Source organism: Mustela lutreola, chromosome 2, assembly GCF_030435805.1.
Source record: "Mustela lutreola isolate mMusLut2 chromosome 2, mMusLut2.pri, whole genome shotgun sequence".
Taxonomy (NCBI): Eukaryota; Metazoa; Chordata; class Mammalia; order Carnivora; family Mustelidae; genus Mustela; species Mustela lutreola.
This window is the reverse complement of record NC_081291.1, coordinates 159,507,976-159,518,734: the sequence shown is the minus strand read 5'-3', so window position 1 is coordinate 159,518,734 and position 10,759 is coordinate 159,507,976. Positions and strand designations below refer to the sequence as shown.

Sequence of the window (10,759 nt, the reverse complement as noted above, 5' to 3'; positions counted from 1 at the left end):
ATATCATGGAGGACAAGGGGTGTTAGAGAGGAGAAGGGAGTTGGGGGAAATTGGAAGGGGAGGTGAACCATGAGAGACTATGGACTCTGAAAAACAATCTGAGGGGATTGAAGTGGCGGGGGTGTGGGAGGTTGGAGTACCAGGTGGTGGGTATTATAGAGGGCACGGATTGCATGGAGCACTGAGTGTGGTGAAAAAATAATGAATACTGTTTTTCTGAAAATAAATAAATTGGAAAAAAAATGAATACTCAATTTTTTAATTGTTAATCACTTACTGTGTTATGTCACCAGCTATTGACAATATTTGATGGAGCATCTGCTTGCCTATGGGGTTCTCCTTGTCCCTTTCATGTTTTATTCTTTAAAAAAAAAAAAAAAAGATTTATTTATTTATTTGAGAGAGAGAAAGAGAGAGAGAACATGAGTGGTACAGGCAGTGGAGAGGGACAGAATCTCAAGCAGACTCCACACTGAGCCAGATTTGGGGCTTGATCTGTCTACCCTGAGATCACGACTTCAGCCAAAACCAAGAGTCAGAGGCTTAACTGACTGCACCTCCCAAGAGTCCCACATGTCTTACTCTTCACTGTAGAGAGCACAAGTAGGCAGAGGGGCAGGGAGAGGGAGAAGCAGGGACCCCACTGACCTGAGCTGGAGGCAGACACAACCAACCGAGCCACCCAGGTGCCCCAGCCCCTCTCCTCTCTATTGCCACTTGTTTTCATGTATTCCTTTTCCCAGGCTATCTCTTTGTACCTTACTTGACCTCTATTCTCATTATCATGACAGTAATACTTGGAGGAACACTGAATCCCTAAGAGCGAGGGGGCTCTGTGCCAACCCCAAAAGGATACTTCTTTGGTAGAGCATTTTATAAATATTAGGTATAAACTAAATATATACAAAGAACTGTTTGATGCCTTACAGTCCTTTTAAAAATCTATTTTCTATCGTACACTGTGTTGGAAGTCAGGAGTTCTAGTCCTGGTTTTTAAGTTTTACAAACTGTATGCCCCTGGGCAAAGTACTTTAACCTTGGGGAGTTTCTATGTCCCCTTTTACAAAGTGAGAGTTCCTTAAACTCTCTAAAGTCCCTCTCAGATTTATAATGCTGTTGCTTATCCATACATACTTGTGGAAGGAAGTGGGAAGATCCAATTCTTAGGCCTTCCATAGGCATTTGCTTGGTGGTTCAAATAAATCTGTGTCTGGTGGCATTTCAGGCAGCAAGGAAAGATGTTTGAGGGTAAGAGGTCTCCCCTTATAAGGACACTCTTGGTCTGTGCTGCTGAGGCAAGCTCTGTAAATGGAAGACAGGGAAGAAAAAGGAGAAAGTTTGAGGTCACGGTCCCAATTAAGAGTGAGAGGCTCCAACAAGAGAAATTGTAAAACATGACCTCTTGCTTCCTCCTATGTTATGGGTCATGGAATTATCATCTAGAATTGAGAACAACTTCCTGCTTTGTCCAGTCTCCCCATATTTAGCACCAATGCTGGAGCAGCCAAGCCGACCTTTCATAGGCATTTTCATAATGCCTGCCACTTGTAATTATGTATATAAGCTACTTGCTTTATTTATTCAACCCTCAATTAAGTGCTGTCACTTATAAAAAAAAATAAATAGTATTATAAAGTATAAATAAAAATTAGTAAGTAAGAAATAGTGGTAGAGTAAAAGTTAGATAAAGTGTGAGGTTAAGGCAGATAATATATGCCATAATATCCTCCAAATTTACTATGGGTCAGCAATGTAAAGAGGAACATAATCAGTTATAAAATACAGAGTCCTTAAAAGGTAAACAAAACAATAGTTTAGGAGCAGCCTAACTATTCCAGGTACCAAGAACAGAGAGAAATTTCTTCCTTGAGTACTCATACATAACGTAATATATAATGTATTAAATCATATCTTCAAAAGCATTTTTACAGTTAATACAATAATACATTTTATGGGAATATGCCTCATCTACCCTTCAACAGTTGTATACTTTAATGCCAAAGTTCAAAGCTTACCACTTATTTTTAAATTTTATGAAGTATAATAGTAATCATGTTCATCATTAAATATTTCAGATTAGTTGATGTCACTATAGGTTTCACTGATTAAAATATGAAGTTCTGTTCATCTACATTTAGTTTTCTGAGTTTGTTTAAATATTTATGTCAATAAAGAACTAAATTTTACTGAAATCCTAAAAGAAGGTTCTGGGAGGCATAAGTAACTTTCTCTGAAAATATCAACTTAGCATGCTTCTGTGACTGGAACTACACAGAAAAGCAGGGTTTTCAGAAATAAATAACCAACCAACCCTGTCTCAAAAGGGGTATAAAGAGAGAGAGAAAGAGAGAAGGAGAGAAGGAAGTAAACCATAAGATACTCTTAACTGTAGAGGGGTGCCTGGGTGGCTCAGTTAAGTGTCTGCCTTTGGCCTAGGTCATGATCCCAGCGTCCTAGGACTGAGCCCCACATTAGGCTTCTTGCTAAGCAGGGAGTCTGCTTCTCCCTCTCCCTCTGCTGCTCCCCTGTTCCTGCACTCTAGTGCGTGTGCACGCACACTCTTTCTCTCTCTCTCTCAAATAAATAACTAAAATCTTTAAAAAAAAGAGAGAGAGAGAGAGAGAGACTCTTAACTATAGAGAACGAACTGAGGGTTGCTGGAGGGGAGGCAGGTGGGGGATGGGCTGCTTGGGAGACGGGGATTAAGGAAGGTACTTGCGATGAGCGCTGGATGTTGTATACAAGTGGACGAATCACTAAATTCTACACCTGACACCAATTTACCATATATGTTAACTAACTAAAGCTTAAATAAAAACTTGAAATTTAAGAAGAAAGAAATTAGGAAAGAATAGTACCAGGTAAGGGTTACACAGCTTCAAAATCAACCATTAGGGTTATGTTTTTAAGACAAAGTTTTAACCAAGCACCCTAAATTGACAACTTAAATACAATGTGGCACTATATGCTATGTATTCTTTCATGGATCGCTCCCAGTTAGCCTCATGGACTATTTCTATTTAGTTTATTCCCAATTCCTTGGTCTGTTCAGGCTACTAAAACAAAATGCCAGAGACCAGGTGGCTTATAAAGAACAGGATTTTGGGCGCCTGGGTGGCTCAGTGGGTTAAGCCGCTGCCTTCGGCTCAGGTCATGATCTCAGGGTCCTGGGATCGAGTCCCGCATCGGGCTCTCTGCTCAGCAGGAAGCCTGCTTCCCCCTCTCTCTCTCTGCCTGCCTCTCCATCTACTTGTAATTTCTCTCTGTCAAATAAATATATAAAATCTTTAAAAAAAAAAAAAAAAAAAACAGGATTTTATTTCTCACAGTTCTGGGGGCTGGGAAGACCAAGATCAAAGTGCCGGCAGATGAAGTGTCTGGTGAGAGCTCACTTCCTCCTAGAATACTATCTTCTCATTATGACCTTGCATGGTAGATGGGGCAAGGGATCTCTCTGGGGCCTCTCTTTTATGGCCTTCATGACCTTATCACCTCCTGAAAGGCTCCACCTCCTAACATCATCACCTTGGGGGTCAGGATTTTAACAAATGAATTTGGGGGGGCGACAAAAACATTCAAACCATTGCATATACATATACACATTGTATACAGATACACATATACACACAAACATAATACATAATATCACAAAGATAATATTAAAAATGGAAATAACAAAGAATGGTCTATCACACAATTCACAACTAAATGTCTTAACGTTACACAAGAAATGGAGGATTGCTAAGCTTCCCTATTGCAAAGCTCAGTTATGTCACCTTGAATCACTAGCACTGGACTTTTTTGTATACGCTTCCCAGGGATTACACTTCATCAGTTCCGTGTCAATGGAGTAACTCAGACAGACCAAACACAGTATTGTGAAGTGCCTCCTGCAGAAGCTGTTGTCTTCATATATTCAGATTTCTGAAGGCTTCTGTCACCTGACTATTATTTATTTTATTCAATTCTATCCTATTTTTGTTGTTATTTATTTTTTCATCTATTTATTTATATTAGCCCCCATACAGTACATTATTAGTTTTTGATGTAGTGTTCCATGATTCATTGTTTGCATGTTACCCAGCGTTCCATGCAATACACACCCTCCTTAATACCTATCACTGGGCTATCCCAACCCACCACCCCCCTCCCCTCTGAAACCCTCAGCTTGTTTCCTGTAGTCCATAGTGTCTCATGATTTGTCTCCCCCTCTGATTTCCTCCCATTTATTTTTCCCTTCCTTCTCCTAATGTCCTCCATGCTATTCCTTACGTTCCACATATAAGTGAAACCATATGATAATTGTCTTTCTCTGCTTGACTTATTTCACTCAGCATAATCTCCTCCAGTTCCACCCATTTGATGTAAATGGTGGGTATTCATCCTTTCTGATGGCTGAATAATATTCCATTATATTTATGGGCCACATCTTTATTCATTCATCTGTTGAAGGGCATCTCGACTCCTTCCACAGTTTGGCTATTGGGAACGCTGCTGCTATGAACATGGGGGCGCATATGGCCCTTCTTTTCATTACATCTGTATCTTTGGGGTAAATACCCAGTAGTGCAATTGCTGGGCCATAGGATACCTCTATTTTGAACTTTTTGAGGAGCCTCCACAGTGTTTTCCAAAGTGGCTTCACCAACTTACATTCCCACCACCAGGGCAGAAGGGCTCCCCTTTTCCACATCCTCTCCAACGTTCGTTGTTTCTTGTCTTGTCAATTTTTGCCATTCTAACTGATATCAGGTGGTATCTCAATGTGGATTTGATTTGAATTTCTCTGATGGCTAGTGATGTCACCAAACTCTTAAACTTACCCTGGTTGACCCTACTGGTCAGGAAAAACTTCAGTTATTAAATGACTCTACCTGTCTACATTTTTCTAAATATGTCTCCTCAAGTGAAGAAATCAAAAGCAAACATAAAATATTGGGAATACACCAAAATAAAAAGCTTTTGCACAGTGAAGAAAACTAATTACAAATTGAAAAGGCAGGGACACCCAGATGGCTCAGTTGGTTCAAGCAGCCCACTCTTGATTTTGGCTCAGGTCATGATCGCAGGGGTGCAGGATCGGCTTGGGATTCTCTCTGTCCTTCTGCTCCTCCTCTACCCACCCATGCCCATGTACACACACTTCCTCTCTCTCTCTCCCTCTCTCAAAAAGAAAAGAAAATATAAGGCAACCTGTTGAATGAGAACAGATATTTGCAAATTATTTATTTGATAAGGGGCTAATAATACCCAAAATATATAAAGAACTTATATAACGCAACATCAAAAAAGCAAATAATCCAATTAAAAATGGACAAAGAACCTAAAAAGACATTTTTTCAAAGAAGACATACCGATGGCCAACAGACACATGAAAAGGTACTCACATCACTCATCATCAGGGGTATGCAAATAAAACACACAACAAGATATCACCTTAAATCTGTCAAAATGGCTAGAGTCAAAAACATAAGAAATAAAAAGCATTGGCAAAGATATGGAGAGAAGCGAGTCCTTGTGCACTGTTGGTGGGAATATAAATTGGTGCAGCCACTATGGAAAACAGTATGGAGGTTCCTCAAAAAAATTAAAAATAGAAATATTATATGATCCAGGAACTCCACTAATAGGTTTACCCAAAGAAAATGAAAACACCGTTTGAAAAGATACATACACCCTCATGTTTATTGCAGCATTATTTACAATAGCCAAGATATGGAAGAAAACCAAGTGTCTATCAATAAGTGAATGGATGAAGAAGATGTTTATCAATGGAATGTATATGTGTGTGTGTATACATGTATACATGTATACACACATACATATACAGAGTGAAGTATTACTCAGCCATAAAAATGGGTAAGATCTTATCATTTTTTACAGCATGGGTGGACCGAGATGGTATTACGCTAAGAAGTAAAACAAGTCAGACAGAGAGAGACAAATAACATATGACTTCACTTTTATTTGGAATCGAAAACAAACAAATGAATAATAAGCAAAAAACAGAAACAGACCCATAAATACAGAGAACAAACGATGGTTGCCAGAAGGGTGAGGGATAGGAGGATGGGCAAAATGGGTAAAAAGGATTGGGAGGTACAGGGTTCCAGTTATGGAATGAATAAGTCATGGGATGAAAGGTACAGTAGAGGGAATATAGTTAATGGTATTGTACTTAGTGTTATATGGTGACAGAGGGTAGCTACACTTGTGGTGAGCATAGTACAACGTATACACTTATAAATCACTGTTGTACACCTGAAACTAATGCAACATTTTATATCAACTACACTTCAATTTAAATAAAGCTAACTAAAAAAAGTTTAGCTTCTGAATTGATATGTGCTATAAGTGTAAAATATACACGGGACTTCAAAGACTTAGTATGAAAAAAGGTAAAATATTTCATTGCTAATTTTTAAATATTGATTATATGCTACAGTTAAAATATTTTGGATAGACTGGGTTAAATAAGATATGTTATTAAAATTTTTTAAAAATAAGGAAATTTGTGAAATTAAAGCAAACAAACTTCTGAAACCTCCTTAACTAAAAGTTTAGGAAATTAGCACTTCATGAAAAAATGAGCTAAGAAAAAGTATCAAAGTAAACCCCCCCAAAATTAATTAAAAATGACAGAAGTTGAATCAATCTCTCTCTCTCTCTCTCTCTCTCTCTCTCTCTCTCTCTCTCACACACACACACACACACACACACACACTTCACATTATGGTTTCTCAGGTCTGAGAATAAGAAGTCTTTCTTTTAGCTGCTACCTCTCCTTCACACTAAGAACCATGAACTCATAAAGATCTACTGCAAAGAGGGTGCACAAACTCACTTTTTCCAAGAATTGAATTCATGAACCAAGTAGAGCTATAAAGGTCAGAAAATGCAAGATTGGTAAAGCCTTCACAGGATAAACTTGCGTATGCGATCTTCTCGTCAGCCTAGAAAATCCATGTTCATTCCTCAAGTCTCAGTTTACTTCCCCAATAGACAATATAATCAGAAATTTTGAAAGGTCTGGGATTTTACCTTACTTACAAGCTAAGAAGTTAGCTTCCTACATTTCATGGATGCTGGCAAAAGACATGATATTGTTGGATCAGAGACAAAGGACTTTGTTACTTATAGCAAAGTAGAGCCAAAACTTCCCATCTGTGCCAGTTCCTTGGGTCCTCCAAGTCTCGCAGGGGTGACACAGATGGGGCTAGAAAATTGTCTATGTATGCAGTGGGTTGTATTAAGGAGAGAAACACTTAACTTGGAGATGCACCACTTTTATAGCAAGAAGTAAGCTATTCTTTGGAGAAAACATTACCTTATGCTTGGGGTTGCTCACTGCAAATCCAACTCTGAGCAGTCAACCAAGTAAAGAAAACTTGGGCCTATATTCTTGGCATAGCCAGCAGAAATATGCAGGAGCTCATGGGAACAGCCTCTGATAACCATCTTTATTTTTCATTTATATCATATTGTGCTTTAACTATTCATTTATATTTCCTTCTTTTTAAGCATATTTGAGCTCCTTGAGGACAGGGGCAGTTTGGTTTATACATTTTTCATCTCTACCTAGTTCATGTTTAGTACTTAATAGGGGCTCACCAAATAAACAATGGGTGTACTGACTAAAATCTACCCTGGTTAGTGACTTTTCTTTCAAGTATTCTTCTTGGTGGGAGAGTGCCTTTTTTTTTTTTTTTTTAAGATTTTATTTATTTATTTGACAGAGAGAACTCACAAGTAGACAGAGAGACAGGCAGAGGCGGGGGTGGGGGGAAGTAGGCTCCCTGCTGAGCAGAGAGCCCAATGTGGGGCTCAATCCCAGGACCCTGGGATCATGACCCGAGCTGAAAGCAGAGGCTTTAACCCACTGCCAACCAGGCACCCCTCCTCAAGACTTTCTTGACTGGCCTACTCTCGTGGTTCAGGCTCTGTATCATATGTGTGGATACAGGCTAAACAGTTGTGACTCAAATGGAACATATATGTAGCTTTAACTTCTTAAAAGGAAATGCAATCTTTATTATGACAATAAAGTCCAAAAATTCTAAAGATTCTTTAAATGGAAGAGACAACTAGACTATACTCCCCGCCCCTGAATGAGATTCTTCCTCCCCCTTTGGTTCTTCCTGCTGATTACTAATGCCATCATTGTATTTGGGAACAAACTGATGGTTGCCAGTTGCAACTGTGAAGCTGCACTACTTTGCATTTAACTATCTACCGCATACTGTGCAAATGTGTCTTTATGTCCAGCAGCTCAGGAAGACTGGACATTCATGCTGTTACTAGATGCCAAGGCATATCAAAAGGGAAAAGAAACAGAGAGAGGAACACAGACCTTGATTGGCTTTCATCAGTTGTAACTTACTGTCTGTCTTGCAAGCCCCATTTTATCGCAATAGGGCCTTAAGCAGGGAGCCTGGCCATGGAGTTTCTCTTTTTTTTTTAAGATTGTATGTATGTATATATGTATGTATGTATTTATGAGAGAGAGAGCACACAAGTGAGGGTAGGGGCAGAGGGAGAGAGAGAGTCTTAAGTGGATTCCATACTGAGCATAGAGCCTGACAGGGGGCTCCATCTCACGACCCTGAGATCATGACCCAGGCTGAAATCAAAAGTCAGACATTAACGACCGAGCTACCCAGGCGCCCCATGGATTTCCTCTTTTTAATCCACTGAGCTTTACTCCTTCTAATCCATACCATACGGTCTTCTACACCAGGAGTCTCAGATATGTTAGACAAGCATTTTGTCACAAGGTCTGCATTCTCACACTTTTTGAGCCACGTCTTTGTCATGCAGCAATCTCTCTGACGCTTCCACATCCCTACTCCACTTTTAAGGGTGATTACATTGTACCTAATTTGTCTCAGCCATTTCCCACTGCTATAACAAGACACCACAGACTAGAATTGCTTAAAGAACATTTATTTTCTCACAGTTCTGGAGCCTGGAAGCCCACCATTAAGGTGCCAGCACGGTCGAGTTCTCATGAGAGCTCTCTTCCTCGCTTGCAGACAGTGGTCTTCTCACTCTATGGTCACATGGCCTTCCTCCTATGTGTTATGTGCTTGCAGAGAAAGAGAAAATTCTCTCCCTCTTGCTCTTTTTATACTAGCACTAATCCTATTATGAGGGCCTTGTTCCCACAGCCTAATCCAAACCCACATGTCACCTAAAGACTCCACCCCCAAATACCATCACATTAGGGGGTAAGGCTTCAACGTATGACTTTGGAAGGACACAAGTATTCCAGTAACACTACTGGATAATTCAGGATAATCTCCCATTTTAAAGTCAGCTGATTAACAAACTTAATTCCATCTGCAAACTTAATATCATCTGCAAGCTTAATTCCCCTTTGACATATAACCTAACATTCACAGGTTCCAGGGATTAGAATGTAGGCATCTTTGGGGGAACATTATTCTGTCTATCACAATGACTTTCTCAAAAGAAATCAACTAGTAAATAGCAGGCAAGAGCTAGAAAGTATTAGAGGGGTATGAATCACTACTTCTGATGTTTCCTTTCCAGAAGGATCTTACTGATTTTAATTACTGGTTTCTCCCTGCTCAGAAGATGTAAGGTGATTTATCTGAGTGGTGAATTTGGGAAGAATAAACTGGTCAGTCTTGGCTCAGAGGCTTCCTCCTTCTTTTTGGGAGTGAGGTGCTTATGGGAAGCACTCACTTCACTGCTCATCTGGGGACTGTGTCCCTGCTGGGGGCAGGTGCTGAGTAGAAGGTTGGGGTGAGATATACCCTAAGCCTGGGCTCATGAACTGGGGAGGGGTGAGTGGGGAAGACTGCTAATTCTGTGGCTCAATATCAGTAAGCCCATTTGGCTAAACAAACCTAAAACAAAATCCTCCAATTTGGCTTATATCAGTAATACAGGTAATATTTTGCCCCCATCTCCCAAGTCTTCAATTTATTCTTAAACTGATCAGAATCTAGTTGAGAAAGAAGAATCCTTTTATTGACACTTTGTCATAGACCCCAAGAAGAAGCACTTAAGTCATGATACTGTTTATTTCCCCAGGATATCTCATTTCTCCATAAGTAACTGTTTTTTTGAGAACAGAGCTTACATGGGAAAGAGTGGACTATAGGTGTTGTATTAAGACTGCCTCCATTCAAGAAAGGGGAACCCTCCCACACTGTTGGTAGAAAGGCAAGCTGGTGCAGCCACTCTGGAAAACAGTATGAAGGTTCCTCAAAAAGTTGAAAATAGAGCTACCCTGCGACCCAGCAATTGCACTACTGGGTATTTACTCCAAAGATACAAATGTAGTGATCTGAAGGGGCACATGCACCCCAGTGTTTATGGCAGGAATATCCACAATAGCCAAAATGGAAAAGAGCCTATGGAAAAATGGAAAAGGCTCTATGGAAAGAGCCCAGATGTCCACCTACAGATGAATAGATAAAGAAGATGTGGTATATATATACAATGGAATATTAAGCAGCCATCAAAAAAATGAAATCTTGCCATTTGCAACAATGTGGATAGAACTAGAGGGTATTATGCTGAGTGAAATAAGGCAGAGAAAGACAATTATCATATGATCTCACTGATATTAGGAAATTGAGAAATAAAATACAGGATCATAGTTGGGAAGGGAAGGAAAGTGAAACGGGACAAAACCAGAGAAAGAGACAAACCATAAGAGACTCTTAATCTCAGGAAACAAACCAAGGGTTGCTGGAATGGAGGAGGGACTTAAAAAATATATGATGCT

The 10,759-nt window shown here is 39.7% G+C and overlaps 1 long non-coding RNA gene across 1 annotated transcript in view; it reads right to left on the bottom strand.

The window, feature by feature from the left end:
• Nucleotides 1-276: 276 nt before the first annotated feature.
• LOC131825098 (uncharacterized) overlaps nt 277-10,759 on the bottom strand; it is a 44,005-nt gene continuing 33,522 nt past the window's right edge. Inside the window, exons 3-4 of the long non-coding RNA XR_009351127.1 lie at nt 1,135-1,302; nt 277-361 (exon numbers count right to left, since the gene is read on the bottom strand). This is a non-coding gene — a long non-coding RNA (uncharacterized LOC131825098). The remainder of the gene's footprint in view (nt 362-1,134; nt 1,303-10,759) is intronic.